The 22,126-nt window shown below is 41.4% G+C and overlaps 1 protein-coding gene across 2 annotated transcripts in view; it reads left to right on the top strand.

The window, feature by feature from the left end:
• NINJ2 (ninjurin 2) overlaps positions 1–22,126 on the top strand; it is an 88,900-nt gene that overhangs the window by 49,749 nt on the left and 17,025 nt on the right. The window lies entirely within an intron of this gene.

Raw genomic sequence — 22,126 nt, forward strand, 5'->3', positions numbered from 1 at the left:
CTGGTGGGATCGAACCCACAACCTTAGTGTATCAAGATGACACTCTAACCAACTGAGCTACCCGGCCAGGGCTGCTTCTCAGACATTAATAGGCATGTAAATCACCTGGGAATCTTTTCTTTTTTAATTGACTGTAGTTTTTTTTTAATTGATATCAATGAAGAAGGGAGGGGGAGAGAGAGATTTATACACATTTATATAATAAAAACCTAAGTGACCATTATGGCGGAATGACTAGACAACCAGTCGCTACGATGCACACTGACCACCAGGGGCAAACGCTCAACACAGGAGCTGGTCCCTGATGGTCAGTGTGCTCCCACAAGGAGAGCACTGCTCAGCCAGAAGCTGGGTTCACGGCTGGCCAGTGCAGCGGCGGTGTTGGGAGTCTCTCCTGCCTCTGCAGCAGCACTAAGCAGCAGCAAGACAAGCAGTAAGGGGCAAGCAGGCAGGTGGTAAGGATCAAGGGGTCCCAGACTGTGAGAGGGTGCATGCTGGGCTGAGGGACCAACATCTCCCCCCCACCCCCACCCGCCACCTCAGTTCATGAATTTCATACACTGGGCCTTTCATCAATGATAAGAGAGAATCATTGATCGGCTGCCTCCTGCACCCCCCTACTGGGGATGGAGCCTGCAACCCCGGCATGTACCCTTGACTGGAATTGAACCTGGGACCCCTCAGACCACAGGCTGATGCTCTATCCACTGAGCCAAACCGCCTATGGCTGGGAATCTTATTAAAATACAAATCTTATTAAAATACAAATAAGCCACAGATGCTGTGGCTTAGTGACTGAGTGTGAACCTATGAACCAGGAGGTCATGGTTTGATTCCCCGTCAGGACATATGCCTGGGTTGCAGGCCCGACCCCCATTGTTGGCATGCAGGAAGTAGCCAATCAATGATTTTCCTTATCATTGATGTTTCCATCTTTCTCCCTTCCTATCTGAAATCAATAAAAAAATATATTTTTTTAAATAAATTAAATTAAATGCAGATTCTGCTGAGTAAGTCTAGGGGAGGCATGAGCGTCTATATTTCTACAAGCTCCCATGTGATATTGATGCTGCTGATTCAAACTCCTGAGTAGCAATGCTTTTAGGAGGAAACTTTTGGTTACAATGTGAACTACCCTGTTTCCCCGAAAATAAGAGTGTCTTGCTGAAACTGGTTTGGCTCAATGGATAGAGCGTCAGCTTGGGGACTGAAAGGTCCCAGGTTCGATTCTGGTCAAGGGCATGTACCTTGGTTGCGGGCATATCCCCAGTAGGAGGTATGCAAGAGGCAGCTGATCAATGACTCTCTCTCATCGATGTTTCTAACTCTCTATCTCTCTCCCTTCCTCTCTGTACAAAATCAATAAAATATATTAAAAAAAAAAAAAAAAGACAGTGTCTTATATTAATTTTTTCTCCCAAAGTTGCTGTAGGTCTTATTTTCAGAGGATGTCTTATTTTTGGGGAAACACGGTAGTTGAGTAATAAGAGGAATTTATTACAAGGACATGGGTCGTTATAGGATTAAAAATGGGCCTCAAGAAGAGTTGAATCCAGGAAGGACTCTCTTTGTCTCCTGACTGCTTTCTTCTTGCACTTACCTTATTGTTTCATTCTTCCTCTGTCTCCTCCTTTGTTCCTTTCCTCTCTGAGCTGGTTATTGCCAAGGCAATTCTACCCACAATCCTGTGAATTCCATGTTTTCTTCTTCCTTAACTTACTCCTTTGTTTTAGTGGTGCATATATTCCAGTAACTTCCTTAAAAGTGAACAAAGAAAGTAAAATTTTTGCTTATGCTACTGAAAGGGTCTTTACACTTGATCAATAGTTTGCTGAAGTATGTAATTCTAGCTTCCAGAGTGACTATGTGATACCAAGGCCACTTCAGTTCTCTGTCTTTTGTATCTCATGTCTGAAAGCATTTAGATTCTCCTCTCTAACCTCCAGCATCTGGAAGTGCACAATGATGTGCTCTGGGATGGGTCTTTTCTCATTCATTCTACAGGACTCATGATGAATTATTTTGACCTGGGAAATTATGCCCTGTTATAGAAAAAAAAAAAAAAAAGTGCTGATTATTTGTTTAATTATTTCTCCCCCTCTCTTTTCTTTGTTTAATTTATCTGGAGCTCCTGTTATTAGCATGTTGAATCCTTGTGCTGTCCTTTTAATCTTCTTATCTTCTGTACCTAATGTCCCATCTCTTTATGTCTTTGTTTTACTTTTTGTGAGGTTTTACACACTTCTTTTCTAACCTTTCAAATTGAATTTTAAATATTTATATTTTTATTTCATATTTTCAATTTTCAGGAGTTCTCTATTTTCTGAATATTTCTATTTTTTAATAGGATATTAGTCTTATTTCCTTTATGTAATAGCTTTTCTTCTGTTTCCAGGATATTATTATTACTTTCTTTTTTGAACTTTTCTCCTCTTTATACTTTTTTCTCTGTTTCTTATTTCTTTACTAGAGGCCCAATGCACGAAATTTGTGCAAGAGTAGGCCTTCCTTCCCCTGGCACCTGGGACCTGGGACCTAGGCTTCCCTCCGGCCACCAGCAGGCTGGGATCCAGGCTTCCCTCGCAGCCCCGGCTTGGTCTGGAAGATCCTCCAGAAGGACTTCCAATCTGATTAGCATATTACATTTTTATTATTATAGATTTTGGTCTCTGTTTTCCAGGTAGGCTTTCTTTTTACATTAGAGAGGCACTAAGCAGTTGAATGGGAAGGGAACAAAGTAGTGATGGATAGAAGATCTTTCATTGTACTCTTTTGAATCATTTGAACTCTGAGCCATTTTAATATAAACCCTATTAAAAAAAAAAAAAAAAAAAGGAAAAAAAATCTTTTTAAGGATGGGGATAAAAGGGAGAGATCAACCAAAGGACTTGTGTGCATACATATGAGTCTAACCAGTGGTCAAGGACAATAGGGTGGGGGCATGAGTGGGGAGGGTCAGGGGATTAGAATGGGGTGTTGAGGACAAATATGTGATACCTTAATCAATAAAGAAATTAAAAAAAAACTTTTTAAAGTGTATTTTAAGCTTTATGCACTTGGGTATGGCTTGTCCATCAGAGAACTTCACTGTAGAGATAGAGAGATGGGATGTCAAGCAGCTTTTCCTTTGAGGTTACTTCCAAGGGTCAATGTTTAAGTTTCTCTCTGGGCCATTAAATATTTTCTGATAATGGGGATAGGTGTTGGGGGAGGGTATAAGCCTAGCTGACAGTTTTTCTAAATGAGAGTGGGAGGAAGGCTGGACACTGCACTGTTCAGAATGCAGATTTCAGCCAGGTTCTTCAACCCTCTCCCAACTATATATCTCATTGTATTAGGTTTTACTTTATTGCACTTTACAAATACTGTACTTTTTTTACATATTGAAAGTTTGTGGCAACCCTGTGTTGAGCAAGTCTATAGATGCCATTTTCCAACAGCATTTGCTCGCTTCACGTCTCTGTCACAACTTTTAAAATATACTTGTTATAGTGATCTGAAATCAGTGCTCTTTGTAATTGTTTTGGCGCACCAAGAACCACACCCATATAAGATGGTGAACATGTATGTTCTGACTGCTCCACCAAACAGCCATTCCCCTGTCTCTCCCTCTCCTCTGTCCTCTCTATTCCTTAAGACACAACATACTGAAATTAGGCCCATCAATACCCCTACACTGGCCTCTGAATGGAAACCCATCTGTAATCGACTATCCTAGCTAATAAAAGAGAAACATGCAAATTGACTGTACCTCCACTATACCAACAAGCCATGCCCACCAGCCAATCAGGAACGAGTATGCAAACTAACCCAACAAAAATGGCAGCAGCCAAGATGTAGAGAGCAGGAGGCTTGGGTTGCCGTGGGCAATGCAGGAAGTCAAGCTTCCTGCCCCACCCTGGCCAGCCCTGGACTTCACTCAAGGTTACAAAGTTTCAGTGATAGAAGATAAATAAATCCCAGATACCAGGGCCTCCACTTGGGTGGCTGGGGGGCGTGGCCTGCCTGAAAACCACCACAGGCCCCTCTCCCAGGCCACCCCATACCCCAAGGGAACCCCCACCCTGATCCGGGACACCCTTCAGGGCAAACCAGCTGGCCCCCACCCATTCACCAGGCCTCTATCCTACCTAATAAAAGAGTAATATGCAAATTGACCATCACTGTAACACACAAGATGGCTGCCCCCATGTGGTCAAAGATGGCCACCACAAGATGGCCAGCAGGGGAGAGCAGTTGGGAGGAACCAGGCCTGCAGAGGAGGGCAGTTAGGGATGACCAGGCCTTCAGGGGAGGACAGTTAGTGGCAATTAGCCTGCAGGGGAGAGCAGTTAGAGACAATCAGGCTGGCAGGGGAGCAGTTAGGCATTAATCAGGCTGGCAGGGGAGTGGTTAGGGAGTGATAAAGCTGGCAGGCAGAAGCAGTTAGGGGAAACAATTAGGAAAGCTGGCAGGTGAGCAGTTGAGAGCCAGCAGTTCTGGATTGTGAGAGCCATGTCCCAGATTGGAGAGGGTGAAGGCTGGGCTGAGAGTCACCTCTCCCCCATGCATAAATTTCGTGCATTGAGCCTCTAGTATGATAATAATAGCAATATGAATAATTCTATTGACTGCTTACTGTGTGCCAGGTACTGTTGTCATTACTTTACATGCATTAACTCATTTAGTCCTCATAACATCCTATCAGGAAGGCATTATTGTTATTTTCACTTTACATGTGAGGAAATTAAAGCACAGAGAGGTTAACTGACTTGCCCAAGGTCATACAGGTGGTAGAACCATATAGTACTCATAAACTCACAACCTATAACTGTTTTCATTTTAGTTTTTAACATTCTGTTTTCCCCCCTGTGAATATAAAGGCATTTTGATTTATTTTAGAAAATAGGATCATAAATATACTTAACAGATGTTAAGTGTGTTTCTTTGTTTAGGGCACATGTGTCAAACACAAGGCCCGCGGGCCAAATCCAGCTCGCCAGGCCTTGCAATGTGGCCCGCACCGCGCTGTCATCACTGCACTCCGCTGTCAGTTTATGACATTGTCAGTTTATGACTGTTCAGTAAACCATTCAGCCCGCGATTTAGGCTGGATTTTAGATTTTGGCCCCTTCTCTGATTGAGTTCGACACCCCTAGTTTAGGGTATAAATTTGTAATACCTGTGGCATGCCTTTTAATTTTAAGAAATTCTTCAAGCAACAGAAGTTTAATATTTTTATATCTATTATTCTTTTCTGTTGTGATTTCTGATTTTTTTAAAATTGTTTTTATTTAAGTACTAGAGGCCCAGTGCATAAAATTCATGCCATGGGGAGGGGTGTGTCCTTCAGCCTGGCCTGCAGCCTCTCACAATCTGGGATCCCTCAGGTAGGGTTCCTAGGCCTGGCTGGTGATCAGAACCTATTGGAGCTTTCCTTCCCCTTTCCCACCCCTGCTGCAACCACTGCTTGCCATCTGTGTGGTGCTACCCCCTACTCCCCTGCCACCAGTCACTTCCTTCTGCAGGTGACAGGTGTAAGGTGTGATCGCTTGGCTAGCCTGGGCCTCCCTTCCCAGGGCAATCACTGGTGGGCCTCGCACACCTACCACAGCATCACTGGCCAGTGGCCTTGACCTCCCTCTTTGGGGTAATTGATCATGGAGCCTCCCCACCCCCCATTGAGCTGTTCAGTGGCCTATGTCTCTCTCTGAAGAGTGATGGTGGGGCCCCCTGACCAATCACATCACACCCGCCTTAAGTGTGGTCATCTGGAAGTTCTTCGGGACAGTTGCCTGCTATTCAGTTGTTTGGTCAATTTGCATATTATGCTTTTATTATTATAGACTAGAGGCCCAGTGCATGAAATTTGTGCATGGGGCAGTGAGTGTCCCTCAGCCCAGCCTGCACCTTCTCCAATCTGGGACCCCTCAGGGGATGTCCAACTGCCCTCTCACAATCCAGGACTGCTGGCTCCCAACCATTCGCCTGCCTGCCTGCCTGATTGCCCCTAACTGCTTCTGCCTGCCAGCCTGATCACCCCGTAACCACTCCCCTGCCAGCCTGATTGATGCCTAACTGCTCCCCTGCTGGGCTTATTGCCTCTAACTGCTCTCCCCTGCTGGCCTGGTCACCCCTAACTGCTCTCCCCTGCCAACCACATTGCCCCCAACTGCCCTCCCCTGCAGGCCTGGTCCCCCACAACTGTCCTTCTCTGCAGGCCTGGCGACCCCCAACTGCCTTCCTCTACTGGTCCGGTCACCCCTAACTGTCCTTCCCTGCAGGCCTGATCACCCACAACTGCCCTTCCTTGCAAGCTTTGTCCCTCTCAATTGCCATCCCCTGTTGGCCTGATCGCCCACAACTACCCTCCCTGCTGGCCATATTATGGCAGCCATCTTGTGTCCACATGGAGGCATCCATCTTTGACCACATGACCACATGGCCATCTGGTGTGTTGGAGTGATGGTCAATAATCATATTACTTATTTATTAAATAGGATAGTTGATATACAAAATTATATTTGCTTCAAGTGCACAATATAGTGATTCAACATTTATATATTGTACCTTCCAATGAGATAACCACACTAAATCTTGTAATCATGTATCACCATGCATACTTATCACAATATTATTGACTACATTCTTTTTCATCTTTTTTATTCATTCCTATCTGTTTTCTTCTGATAACCATTAATTTGATTTCTGTTTCTATGATTTTTTTTTTGTTTTGTTGTTTTAGATTCCACACATATATGAAATCATATGCTACCCTCTAAGTTCAACCATGTGGTCACAAATGGCAAGATTTCATTCTTTTTTATGGTTGAGTAATATTCCATTATATATATATGTACCATTTTCTTTATCCATTCATGTATCTATGAACAATTAGGTTGCTTCTATATCTAATAAAGAGGAGATATGCTAATTGACCCTCACATCATCGCTAAGATGCTGGCTCCACAGCCAATAAGGAGGGAATATGCTAATTGACAGCCCTGCCCTCAAAGATGGCAGTACCTAGTCCCCTCAGCAGAAGGCATGCGGCAAGGCCGGGCCTGCTCCCAGGTGGGCCCAGCTGCTCCACACGCCTGCTTCTGGCATCCCCCACTCCCCTCAGCTCCCACCTGAGATCAGGTAACCAGGGCTGGCCGAGGCTTGTGCTGCCAGCAGTGGCAGCAGCAGAGGTGTGATGGGGTGTCACTGTCCCCTGATTGCCAGGTAGCTTCCCACCCCTGAGGGCTCCCGGACTGTGAGAGGGGGCAAGCCAGGCTAAGGGACCCCCCTCCAGTGCATGAAGTTATAAATAATGCTGCAATGAACAAGAGGTGTATATATCTTTTTAAATGTGTTTCCATTTTCTTTGGATTAATACCCAGAAGTGGAATTGTCATATGGTACATCTCATTGCAGGTTTTTTATGTATCTCCATACTGTTTTCCATAGTGGCTGCACCAATTTGCAGTCTCATCAATAGTGTGCAAGTGTTCCCTTTATTTCACATCCTCACAAACATCTGTTATTTGTTGACTTTTTGATAATAGCTATTTAGACTGGTGAGAGGTGATAACTCACTGTGGTTTTGATTTGCATTTCCCTGGTGATTAGTGATGCTGAGCATCTTTTCCTATGTCTGTTGACCATCTGTATGTCCTCTTTGAAGAAATGTCTCACCATGTCCTCTGCCCATTTTTTTTAATAGAATTGTTATTAAATTGTATAAGTTCCTTATATATTTAGATATGAATCCCTTATCAGATATAACATTTGAGAATATATTCTTCCATTCAGTATGTTGTCTTTTTGTTTTGTTGATAGTTTCCTTTACTGTATACCATTTTAGTTTGATGTAGATACACACATTTGTTTATTTTTGCTTTTGTTTCCCTTTCTCTAGGGACATATCCAAGAGAGTATTACTAAAACTTTATTGGGCACTCTCTCTTTTTGCTTGATGAGTCTTATTACTTTAATTTATCTTTTTAAAAACCAGTTCTTAGATTCATTGACCTTTTCTATTATTTTTTCTTTATTTTATTTCATTTATTTCTGTTCTTATCTTTATTTTTTTCCTCCCTTCTACTAACTTTGGATTTTGTTTGTTTGTTTGTTTGTTTCTAGTTCTTTTAGCTGTAAAGTTAGATTGATTATTTTGGATTTTTTTTTTCTTCTTCTTAAGGTAGGCCTGTGTGACTAAACTTTTCTCTTATAATAGAACCACTTTTGTTGCATGCATCCCATAAATTTTGTAAAGTTGTGTTTTCATTTTCATTTGTCTCAAGGTAATTTTGATTTCCTATTTAATGCTCTTTTTAATACATTAGTTGTTCAGTAATATGTTGTTGCACTCCTTGTATTTGTGTTTTTTCTAGTTTTCTTCTTGTAGTTTATTTCTAATTTTATACCGTTGTGGTCAGAAAATATGCTTGATATGAATTTCAATCTTCTTTACTGTATTGAGGCTTGTTTTGTGGCTTATATGAGGTTTATCCTGTAAAATGTCCCATGTGCACTTGAGAAAATGTGTAATCTGCTGTTTGGGTATGTCTATAAATGTCTAAAGTTCTATAAATATCTATTAATTTGGTCTAATGTAGCATTTAAGGCCATTATTTCCTTATTAATTTTCTATCTGGATAATCTATTCATTGAGATAAGTGGGTTATTAAAGTCCACAATATTTTTGTATTACTGTTAATTTCTGCCTTTATGTTCATTAATATTTATTTCATATATTTGAGTGCTCCTATGTTGGTGTGTAGATATTTACAATTGTTGCATCGTTTTCTTGGATTGACCCCATCATTATGTAGCATCCTTCTTTGTCCCTTTTTACATTCTTTGTTTTAAAATCTATTTTGTCTGCCGAAACCGGTTTGGCTCAGTGGTAGATCGTCGGTCTGGGGACTGAAAGGTCCCAGGTTCGATTCCGGTCAAGGGCATGTACCTGGGTTGCGAGCACATCCCCAGTAGGGGGTGTGCAAGAGGCAGCTGGTCGTTGTTTCTCTCTCATCGATGTTTCTAGCTCTCTATATCTCTCCCTTCCTCTCTGTAAAAAATCAATAAAATATATTTTAAAATCTATTTTGTCTGATGTGAGTATTACTATTCCTCTTTCTTTTCTTTTTCTATTTGTGTGAAATATTTCTTTCCATCCCTTCACTTTTAATCTGTGTTGTTGTTTTTTAAGCTAAAAAGTGAGTCTCTTGTTGGCAGCATATATATTGGTCTTACATTTTTATCCATTCAGTCACTTTATGCCCTTTTTTAATTTTAAAAAATATATTTTATTGTTTTTTTACCGAGAGGAAGGGAGAGGGATAGAGAATTAGAAACATCGATCAGCTGCTTCCTCCACATCCCTTCCCACCCCACCCCCACCCCCGCCCCGCACTGGTGATGTGCCCACAACCAAGGTACATGCCCTTGACCGGAATTGAACGTGGGACCCTTTAGTCCGCAGACCGACGCTCTATCCACTGAGCCAAACTGAGGCAACCTTATGCCTTTTGATTGAAGCATTTAGTATATTGATATTTACATTTATAGCCATTGATATGTTCTTATTGTCATTTTGTTAATTGTTTTTGCTCTTTGCTTTCCTTTTTTCTTCTCTTAAATTAGTTCTTTTTGATTTGCTGGTTCTCTTCAGTGTTTTGACTGGATTTCTTTCTCTTTATTTTTTTCTGTATTTTTGGTAGGTTTTTGGTTTATGTACATATTCAGCTATATCTAAAACTGAACATTTTTTATTATTGATTTTTAGAGGGAGAGAAAGGGATAGAGAGATAAAAACGTTGATGAGAGAGAAACATGAGCATCAATTGGCTGCCTCTTGCACGCCCCCTGTCAGGGATTGAGCTCACAACTCAAACACGTGCCCTGACTGGGAATCGAACTAGTGACAGCTTGGTACATGGGTTGATGCTGAACCACTGAACTACACCAGTCAGGCTATATTCAGCTATTGAATATATCAATAATAGTCTCTTTTAAGCTAGCATTTAAGTTCAAAGGCATTCTAAAAGCACTATATTTTTACTCCCCATTCCATGCTTTATGTCATATTTTATATCATTTTATTTTTATATCACCTATCTATTATAGTTATAGTTAATTTTATTACCTTTGTCTTTTAACCCTTAATAGTATATGAGCTTTTTAAGAGGTTGATTCACTGTGTTTATTATATATTTGCTTTTACCAATGATGTTTTTTCTTCCCTTTATTTCTTTATTTCTTGTTATGGCCTTTTCTTTCCAGAATAAAGAAAACACTTTACCATTTCCTATAAAGCTGGTTTAGTGACAGTGAACTCCCTTACTTTTTGCTTGTCTGGGAAACACTTTTTCTCTTCTTCAATTTTGAATAATAACCTTGCCAGATATTGTATTTTAAGTATAGTATTTAGATTTATTTATCTTAGCACTTCAAATTTTCTTGCCACTTCCTTTTGCCTGTAAAGTTGCTGCTGAAAAATCAGCTGATAGCCTATGGGTTTTCTCTTGTATGTGACTTGTTATTTTCTTCTTGCTGCCTTCAAGCTTGTCTCTTTAGCCTTACTTTTGTCATTTTAATTACAATATGTCTTGATCTGAGCCTTTTTGGGTTCATCTTGTTTGGAACTCTGTGCTTTCTGGACCTAATGAATGGTGTTTTCTTTTGTTTTGTTTTGTTTTGTTTTGTTTTCTCCAGATTGGGAAAGTTTTCAGTCATCATTTCTTCAAAAATATTTTCTTCCAATTTCTCTCTCTCTTCTCCTTCTGAAATCTCTATTATGCAAATGTTAATGCTGTTCCAGAGGTCTTTTTTACTATTACTATCCTGATAATTTTTTTTTTTTTCTGTTCTGATTGGGTGATTTTTAGTATTCAGTCTTCCAAATTGCTAATCTATTCTTCTATATTAACTAATCTGCAGTTTGATTTTTTTTCCTAATGTAATCTTCATAGTAGTTATTGTATCCTTCATTTCTGATTACATTTTCTAACTCTATGTTGAAGTGCTCTCTGAGTTCCTCTATTCTGCTCTCAAGTGTGTTTAGTACTTGAACATGTCTTAATTTTTTTTAAATAAATCTTTATTGCTCAGATTATTACAATTGTTTCTCCTTTTACCCCCATAGCTCCCTTCCACCCAGTTTCCGCCCCACCCTCTGACCTTACCTCCCCCTCACCATTGTCCTCATCCATAGGTGTACCATTTTAATCCAGTCTCTTCCTGCACCCCCACACCACTTTCCCCCTGATAATTATCAATCCACTCCCTTTCTTTGCCCCTGATTCTATTATATTCACCAGTTTATTTTGTTCCTCAGATTTTTAATTCACTTGATTTTTATTTTTTTTATTTTTTAGTGATTTCTTCATATATATATATATATATATATATATATATATATTATTGATTTTTTACAGAGAGGAGGAAAGAGGGATAGAGAGCTAGAAACGTCGATGAGAAAGAAACATCGACCAGCTGCCTCTTGCACATCCTCTACTGGGGATGTGCCTGCAACCAATGTACATGCCCTTGACCGGAATCGAACCTGGGACCTTTCAGTCTGCAGACTGACACTCTACCACTGAGCCAAACCGGTTTCAGCTCACTTAATTTTTAGATTCACTTGTTGATATATATGTATTTGTTGATCATAATTTTTTTTCTTTTTTCTTCTTCTTCCTCTTCTTAAAGAATACCTTTCAGCATTTTATATAATATTGGTTTGGTGGTGATGAACTCCTTTAGCTTTTCTTTCTCTATGAAGCTCTTTATCTGCCCTTCAATTCTAAATGATAACTTTGCTGGATACAGTAATCTTGGTTGTAGGTTCTCACTATTCATCACTTTGTTTTGTTTGTTTGTTTGTTTGTTTGTTTTTTATATATTTTTTTATTGATTTTACACAGAGAGGAATTGAGAGGGATAGAGAGTTAGAAACGTCAATGAGAGAGAAACATCAACTAGCTGCCTCTTGCCCACCCCCGACTGGGGATGTGCCCGCAACCAATGTACATGCCCTTGACCGGAATCTTTCTTTCTAGTTGTAGATTTCCCACTCCACCAGCTTTCCTGTGTTTTTGGATGACACTCGTTCTAATTCTAGTTGTTGTTTTGAAATTGTTGTGCTAGGCAGCAGCTTAGGTGCTTACCTAGGCGGCCATCTTGGTTCTCTCTCTGAACATGTCTTTATATTCTTTGTCAGTCAAATTACTTATATCCATTTTATTAGTGTTTTTCTCTGCATTTTTTTCCCTTGTTCCTTCATTTGGGAGCATTCTGTTTCCCATTTTGTGTGTTTCCATAACTTAGATAAAATAGGTATCTCTCCCAATCTTGAAAAAAGTGGCCTCTGTGTAGACAATGTGCTGGACAGTTTTGTCAGACCAGTTGTAGTTGGGGAGGCCATATGGGGTGCGTGTTGTGCTGCCTGGCCAGAAGGAGTGGGTTCCAACAGGGCAGTCTGATGTGTGTATGCTTCCTTGCTTTAAGTAATGCTGCCTGGCATGGGCTAGGCTGCCTTTTCTGAAATGAATTTCAATTGTTTATTTTCATCATTTTTTTATACTGGCCACATTTGCCTGTTTTTTTAAAAAGTGATATTTAAAGACGGGGAGGGAGAGAAAGAAATATTGACCGGTTGCCTCCCTCATGGACCCCAACTGGGGTTGAACCCACAACCTGGGTATGTGCCCTTACCTGGAATTGAACCCACCACTTTTTAGTGTACAGAACAACGCTCCAACCAACTGAGCCATACAGGCCAGGGCCCAGCAGCATTTACCTTTAGCAGCTTTGACCACATTCCATAATAATGTTCTGATTCTCATAATTAACTAAAAAGTCTAATAGATTTTTTTAAAACAGCTTTTTTGGAATATAATTTATATATCATTAGAATCTCCTGTTTAAAGTTCAATGGGTTTTAATATATTTAGAGAGTTGTGCAACCACTACCATAATCTAATTCTATGACAGTTTAAAAAAAAATATGTTTTATTGATTTTTTACAGAGAGGAAGAGAGAGGGATAGAGAGTTAGAAACATCGATGAGTGAGAATCATCGATCAGCTGCCTCTTGCACACCCCCTCTTGGGGATGTGCCCGCAACCAAGTCACATGCCCTTGATTGGAATCAAACCTGGGACCTTTCAGTCCGCAGGCCGATGCTCTATCCACTGAGCCAAACCAATTTCGGCGTATGACAGTATTGTTACTCCTGTTATCAGTTACTTCCCATTCTTCCCTCCTCTTAGTCCCTGTCAACCACTATGTTCTATTTCTATCAATTTACCTATTCTAGACATTTCACTTAGCATAATGTTCTCAAGGTTCATCATATAGCATGTATAGCTACTCTATTCCTTTTTAGCAGAATAATATTACATTATATGGATATACTACATTTGATTTATCTATTCTTTAGCTAATGGACATTTGGGTTTATTCTATTATAGTGGCCTGGTGCACGAAATTCGTACATAGGGGGTGGGGATGTTCCTCAGCCCGGCCTGCATCCTCTCCAATCTGGGATGTCCTACTGCCTGTTTATAGGGATCGGGCCTAAACTGGCAGTTGAACATCCCTCTCACAATCCGGGACTGCTGGCTCCAGACGCTCACCTGCCTGCCTGCCTGATTGGCCCTAACCACTCTGCCTGCTGGCCTGCTTGCCCCCAACTGCCCCCCACCACTGTCCTGCTCGCCCCCAAATACCCCCCCCTGTCAGCCAGATCATCCTTAACTGACCCTGTGCCAGCCTGTTCACCCCCTACTGCTCCCCCTACTGGCCTGCTCACCCCCACATTCCCTCCCCACTGGCCTGCTTACCCCCAACTGCCCCCTACCCCACTGTCCAACTCACCTCCAACTGACCCCACTGATGGCCTGCTCACCTCAACTGGCCACCCTGCTGGTCTGCTTACCCCCAACGGCCCCTGCCTTCCCATCCTGGTCTGATCATCCCCCAGTGACCCAAGGTCCCGGCCTCTCCTTTTATTCTTTTTCTTTTTTTTCTCAGCACCTCCTTGAGCGGAGGCCAGGGCCAGCTGGAAGCAAGCATCTAGGATTTATTTATCTACTATAATTGAAACTTTGTAGCCTTGAGCGGAGGCCAGGGCCTGCCAGGGCAGGAAGCTTGGCTTCCTCCATTAACGGGTGCAACCCTAGCCTCCTGCTTGCTCCAGCTCTGTGGCTGGCCGCCATCTTGGTTGGGTTAATTTGCATACTTGCTCCGGATTGGCTGGTGGGTGTGGCTTGTGGGTGTAGCAGAGTGGTGGTTAATTTGCATGTTTCTCTTTTATTAGGGTAGATGGCTACTGTGAATACAAGACTGCTATAAATATTCATGTATAAGTTTTCATGTGGACATGGTTTCATTTCTCTTGGGTAGATATCTAGAAGTGTAATACTTAGGTCATATGGAAACTCTATATTTAAACTTTTGAAGAAATGCCAAGCTGTTTTCCAAAGTAGTTGCACCATTTTACATTGCCATCAGCAGTGAGAGCTTCACTTTCTTCATATTTTCAACATTTGTTTTCAATCATTTTCATTATAGCTATTCTAGTAGGTATGAAGTGTATCTCAATTTGCAAGGACAACTTATGATGACTATTTATGTTGACTATTTTCTTCTGAGCTTGTTGGGTGATCATGAAGCTTTTTAGACATAAACCATTTTAGATTGTGTTTCTTGTCTATTTATTTATTAATTTGTAAGAGTTATTTACATATTTTTTATATTAAACCCTTATTAGATATATTATTTACAAATATTTTCTCTCATTCTCTGAATTTTCTTTTCACTTTCTTGATGGTATCATTTGAAACACAAATGTTTTTAATTTTAATGATGATCAATTTGTTTTCTTTTAGAATGTGTTTTTTTCTTGTCATAAGTAAAAAAATAATTGCCTAACCCAAGGTCACAAAGATTTACTTCATTTAAAAAATGTTTTTATTGTTGAGAGTATTACAGATGTTCCCCCACCCCATTGCCCTCTTTCATCCAGTTCCTGCCCCACCCTCCTTCACCACCCTACTGTCTGTTTGTTTGTTTTTTTTCATTTACTTTTTTACAGAGAGGAAGGGAGAAGGATAGAGAGTTAGAAACATCGATGAGAGAGAAACATATGCCCATAACCAAGGTATATGCCCTTGACTAGAATCAAACCAGGGACCTTTCAGTCTTCAGGCCAACGCTCCATCCACTGAGCCAAACCGGTTAGGGTTGTTACCATTTTGCACTCAGAGATCTCAGCCTGTCAAGCTAACAAGTAGAAAAGCCAGATTTGACCCTATTCTGACTTACGTAAATTTTTAAAAATATGATTTTATTGATTTCAGAGAGCGGAAGGGAGAGGGAGAAAGAGAAACATTGGTGAAAGAGAGAGACACATCAATAGGTTGCCTCCTCCATACCCCCAACTGGGGATCAAGCCCACAACCCAGGCATGTGCCCTGACTGGGAATCAAACTGGCAACCTCCTGATGCATGAGATGACACCCAATCCACTGGGCCACACTGAATGGGCAATTCCATATTTTATCCATTATAGATGAATGTAAACTTCTCCAGGAATGCAAACAATGTAAGGGTTTGGCTATAGCCTGAGCTTTAGGCTTAAGGAACAGTTGGAGGGATGAGCAGAGCAGGAGGGGCAAGGGGACGACTTGGTAAAAATAAAGGATCTCTTTTCTCAAAATGACAAGTTATTTCATATTCTACACCTGCTCACTAAGCAATTCACTCTTTCAGAAGGCTTTCCTGTGAAAATGCGGCCTAGACTCTGCCCCCACATGCCTCAGGACAAAATATCTCAGGATAAAACCCTTGGTCTTCAGGGGCAGCTCCCACAAAGCTTGGCAGCACCCCCAGCCCAGCTACATGATAAGATAAGATACACCAAGGGACATGGGAAAGAAGCTAGCCTGGTGACGCCCCTCAGTGACATCTGTCCACAGCAGGCACCATCCCTCCAGAGGCTCAAGGCTCAGTTAAGAGGCCTCTATTTTAAGACCAGCTCTCTGGAGCTCTGATAGCACTGTCCTTCCAGAGGCTTCTGAAATCAGACTGTCCCAGCACTCTGACCAACGTAACAGACAGTCAGCATTCATTCTTCCACAGTGAACTCCAAGCAGTGATGACTGAGAGAGAGAGAGGGCCTTGTGTCAAGAGATCCAGCAAGCCCAGGCTATTGACGTGTGTGGGGCTGAGAACTGTGAGAGTAACGGCTATTTTTGCCCGAGCAGAATGCTGTCGGCAAGCAGGAGGTGAGGAGTGATGCTGCAGGCAGTGCCACTTGATTCTTGCTAAGGGGTGGGCTCCAACAGCCTAAGGGCTTAAAACTGCCTTCACTGTTGTTTCACTAAAACCATGGGAAGGTGAGGGGTGCTAATGCCTCTGACATCCAGAGATAGGAGCCAGACAACATGGAGGTCCCCACCCCATTTTTTAAAAGAGGCATCACACACTATGATATTTTCTCTCTCTCATCTCCCTGCAATTTGTAATTCAGCTTGAAATTTGGTATTGAGATACCTCCTACTTTATTCTTCTTTCTCAGGATTGCTGTGGCTATTCAGGATCTTTTTTTGTTCTAGGTGAATTTTTGGACAGTTCTTTCTAGGTCTGTGAAATATGCCATTGGTATTTTAATGGGGAGTGCATTGAACCTATAAATTGCTTTGGGAAGTATGGACATTTTGATTATGTTGATTCTACCAATCCATGAACATGGTATGTTCTTCCATCTGTTTATGTCTTCCTCTGTCTCTTTTTTCAGTGTCGTGTAGTTTTCCGCATATGGGTCTTTTACCTCCTTAGTTAAGTTTATTCCTAGGTATCTTAATTTTTTTGGTGTGATGGTAAATGGGATTGATTTTTTAGTCTCTGTTTCTGTAAGTTCACTATTGGTGTATAGAAATGCCATAGATTTCTTGTCTCCCTGCAATTTGATCATAATGCTTTGCTCACCATCTGCTTAGAAGTGATATTGTCCCAGGTTATGCTCAGCAATGAGCATCAGTCAGAGAGGACTTTTGCCCCTGACAGACTTCCTAAGGCCCTGGTGCAATGGCCCCGGAAGACTGTTGTAACTGGCAAATAGGTATGTGCAGAAGATTGCTAAAGGTACCCTCTTTACTCAAGAGCTGCGTTCCTGGGAAGTTGTTCATTAACTGACTTCTACCGAGGCTGCAACTCTGAGAGCAAGATTCCAGGCTATGAGTACACAGGGGTTGCCACCCAACCCAAAACACAGGGTGTCATCCTTCACCCCTCCCTTTCTCACACCCTCAACATCCAATCATTCACCAAGTCCAGACGTTTTACTTCCTTTACCTGTCTGGGCGATTTCATTGCCATACCTACTGTCCCTGCTGTTGGTCAGACCCATTGTGTCACCCTGGGACTCCCTAACTCTCCAATCCATCTTTTCTGCTGTCTCCATAGCAATCCTTCTAAAATGGTGCTGACATCCTTCTAAAATGGTGCTGTCTCCATAACAATCCTTCTAAAACGGTGCCGACCTCCTTACAGCACCATTTTAGGATTGTTATGGAAACAGCACCATTTTAGAAGGAATGTTATGGAGACAGCAGAAAAGATGGATTGGAGAGTTAGGGAGTCCCAGGGTGACACAATGGGTCTGACCAACAGCAGGGACAGTAGGTATGGCAATGAAATCGCCCAGACAGGTAAAGGAATAAAACGTCCGGACTTGGTGAATGATTGGATGCTGAGGGTGTGGGAAAGGGAGGGGTAAAGAATGACACCCTGTGTCATTTACTGCTCCCACAGAGTCTAGGTGTCTTATCAACCTCCTGGTCAGTCCCGCCCCCACACTTCCTCAATCTTGTACCTTCTGTCCATATCCAGGAACTGCTTTGGTCTTGAGCATTGAGCCCACTGCATTTACCCTGAGACTGCTGATACCTTCTCTGCTCATATTTCAAGCTTCTGCCTCAAGGGCCCTAGGAGAACTGAGCCCAGAACACACTTCTCTCCTAGCACCTTCCACACCTGATGGTTCCCACCAGATTTGCCATCTGTTTCTGCCATTAGAGAAGTTCCTTGAGGATGGAGCTCTGTAAATTGGTCTTCATACCCTCAACATCTAGCATCAGTGCCTGGGACTCAGTAGGTACACCTCGTACATGCTTGCAGAATAAATGAATACACAGAGGAGGGTGTTTGCTTTTTATTTATTTATCATATATTTAATTTTATCCTTATTATATTTTTTCCAGATTATAAAAGGATGGTGTGTTAGTTGTCAAAAATCCAAATTGGGAAAATATATAATTTAGAAAGGGAAAATTCTTATTATGATATAAATTTCTTCAGTATTTTTCCCTATGCTTATATGAATGCATAGTAATATAAAATAGGTACTCTGAATATTTTGTTAATTTTTACCAATATAGGAACATATCATCTTCATAATATGTTCTCCTCTCTACCCCCCACTAAATACATTTCATATATCTTCCCTTTATATATCTTATGCATAGGGATCTACTGAATTCTTTTTTAAAACATAAAGTATTTCATTGTGTGGCTAAAATACATTTTGTGAGCATTTTCAGCCACGGGGGAAACTCTCAGAAGTGGACCTATTAGGTAAATAGTTAAGAATATCTTAAATTTTAATAGATAATTGCTATATTGGTCTTCAAAAAATATTATAGAAATTAGGGTATTTGATAGTAATTTATATTTACACTAGGTGCCCAGTGCATGAATTCGTGCACCTTAAAAGAAACTGTGGGCCAAAACCAGTTTGGCTCAGTAGATAGAGCATCGGCCTGCGGACTGAAAGGTCCCAGGTTCGATTCCGGTCCAGGGCATGTACATTGGTTGTAGGCACATCCCCGGTAGGGAGTGTGCAGGAGGCAGCTGGTCAATGTTTCTCTCTCGTCGATGTTTCTGGCTCTCTATCCCTCTCCCTTCTTCTCTGTAAAAAAATCAATTAAAAAAAAGAAAAAAGAAAGGAACTGTGGGCCATGAGGCTGTGGTAGGCACAGGGGCAGGTGTTGGCCCATCCTCCACACCCCTGCCTGGCCTCTGCTGCCACAGCCCCTGGTCCCCTATCTGCAGGCAGCCCCACTCCCACCACCACCACTCCCACCCACTACTGGTGCCAGCCCTGGTGGCACCTGCTGATGGCACAGAGCAATTGGGGCCAGCGTCAGCAGTGAGTGTGAGCAGGGCTGGTGCAGTCAGTGGGTGGGAGTGACAACTGCTGTCCTGATTGGCCCTCAGGAGCAGGGGGAGGTGGAGAAGCCCTCAGGGGTGATCAGGGTCAGCAGCCACCACTGGCACTCGCTGATGGTGCTGAGCGATCAGGACCAGCAGCAGCTGCGGGTATGAGTGGGGCCGGAGCTGGCAGCAGGTATGAGCACCAGGTAGGACTGTGGAGCATGGTAGCAAAGAATTTTCAGTAACCTCCAGAGGCTTGCCCAATGATAGCAACTGGTGCCCTGCCTTGGTCTGGTGCCCCAGCTCACCTGCTCTACCATCCTACCATGGTCAACTCCCGCCATGTTCTGCACACACACCCTGGTGGTCAACGCATGTCATAGCGACTGATTGTTCAGTTGTTCTGGTTATTCTGCCCTTCGTTCTATTTGCATATTAGCCTTTTATTATATAGGATTCCCATCAAGTGTGTGAAAATGCTTGTTTATCTATATCTTCACCAACATTGACTATTATCAAGCTACGTACTAATCTTTGCCAGTGTAATAGAACACACACACACACACACACACACACACACAATATAGTCTTTTGTGATGCTTCTTCAGTGGCTTGTTTGTTCATATTCTCTATATTTTTTTTTTTTTTATTGAGCTCACTTTAAAAACCTTAACATATATCAGGGAAATTGGTCCTTTATCCTATGTGTTGCAATTTATTCCTCATTTGTTTTGTCTTCTGACTTTTATGGCATGTGGCCACCTAACAAATGGCTAGAGCACAGTATCTGAAGGCAGGCTACTTGATAATCCTGGATTCATCACTGATTCATTAGATGAATGATCATGGTTTAGTCAACCTCCGATTCCCCATCTATAAACTGAGGAATAAAAACAGCACTTTTCCATGGCCAGTTTTCTCAGTGCTTTGAGCATTGGCCTGCGGACCAAAGGGTCACAGACTCAATTCCTTGACCAGAGGACGTACCTTGGTTGCAGGTTCAATCCCAGGCTGGTTCGGGTGGGTACAGAAGGTTTGTCTCTCTCACATCAATGTTTCTCTCTCCCATCTCCCTCTCCTTCTTCCCTTCTACTCTCACTCTAAAAATCAATGGAAAAATATCCTCAGGTGAGGATCAAAAAAAGGATAGCACTTAACCCATGGGATTATTATGAGAATGAAATTATTGGGTCGGCAACTAAGTAATTGCGTATTTTTAAAAGAAAATCAAAGACAATTTTTTCATGGAACTAAATAACTTTATTCTGTAATGTATTGCCCATTTTGATCAATGACCTTTTGCCATCTTTCAGGCAGCATCATAATCCCACGTTCAAAAAACTTCTGGTTTTTATTAGCAAAAAACTGAATCAGGTACGATTTGACATCATCATCATTATTGAAATTTTTACCATTCAAGGAGTTTTGTAAAGATCGAAACAAAAAGTAATCAGATGGTGCAAGGTCAGGACTATATGGTGGATGTGGCAAAACATCCCAACCAAGCTCCCTTAATTTTTGCCGAGTGACCAAAGATGTGTGTGGCCTTGCATTGTCATGATGGAATACAACACCTTTTCGATTTGTCAATTCGGGCCGCTTTTCTTCAACTGCATTGTTTAATTTCGTTAGTTGTTCAATGTAGACATCAGAATTGATCGTTCGGTTGGGTGGTAAGAGTTCAAAGTAGACAATTCCTTTGTAATCCCACCAAACTGATAACAAAACCTTCTTTTGATGAATATCAGCTTTTGATGTTGTTTGAGTTGGTTCACCTGGCCTGCTCCACGATCTTTTCCCCTTGATATTGTTGTAAACAACCCATTTTTCATCGCCAGTTATCAGTCGTTTTAAAAATGGATCATTTTCATTACGTTTCTTTAGCAAATCGCAGCTGCTAATGCGTTGCGTTAACTGTGATTCTTTCAGTTCGTGAGGAACCCATGTATCGAGTTTTTGAACATAGCCAAGTTGTTTTAAGTGATTTTCAATGCATGTATGTGATACATGAAGCTTCTCTGCAATCTCACGTGTTGTACTGTGACAGTCTGAATTGATTATTGCTTTGATTAGGGCGTCATCAACTTCAACTGGACGACCAGAGCGTTTTTCATCTTTGAGTGAAAAATCACCAGAACGAAATTTGGCAAACCAATTTTGACACTGCCGTTCTTTTAAGGCTTCGTCACCATAAACAGCACATAACTTTTTATGAGCTTGCGATGCGTTTTCCCTTTGCGGAAATAAAAAAGCAAAATATGACGAAAATGTTCCTTTTGATTTTCCATTTTTCAACGAACGCCAAACGAAAACTACAAAACAGATCAAAAAACTTTTTTTACTGATTAACAGCTGAATAGCCAACTATCAAATAACAAAATGTGTTTTACATTTGTACTACGTCTGCAAACCTAAAAATTCAACTGAAGCCATATATGTGTGAAACCCGCAATTACTTAGCTGCCGACCCAATAGTTAGTATATAAAAAGCATTTGGCATAGCATTTGGATGAAATAAGTCTTATAAGGGTATATGCTATTATTATCATTATTATAAATTCAAATAGTATTAATTTTCATGCAATCAAATTTATCAATCCTTTTTGGCTTCTGTATTTCAGGTTATGCTTATAAAGCCTTTCTTTCTTTTAAGATTAGAAAAATATCCATCAAGTAATCTGTGGGGAATTGATTTGCAATATGGATCTCCCTCCACCCATTCCTCTTTTTGCTGTCTTATAAATTAATTTGGCTGTTCACACACCAGGGTATTTTTAAAAGGGAGACCTACCTATGTTTACATCATGAGCAGGGACTAGGTAAGGTAGCCTTTGTGGCTCACTGGCTAGCTGTAGTCTCATGTCTAAAGAATGAGTATGGCCCAGCTGGTGTGGCTCAGTGGTTGAGCAACAACCCATGAACCAGGAGGTCTCAGCTTGAT

Source organism: Pipistrellus hanaki (assembly GCF_964339955.1).
Source record: "Pipistrellus hanaki genome assembly, chromosome: 3".
Taxonomy (NCBI): domain Eukaryota; kingdom Metazoa; phylum Chordata; class Mammalia; order Chiroptera; family Vespertilionidae; genus Pipistrellus; species Pipistrellus hanaki.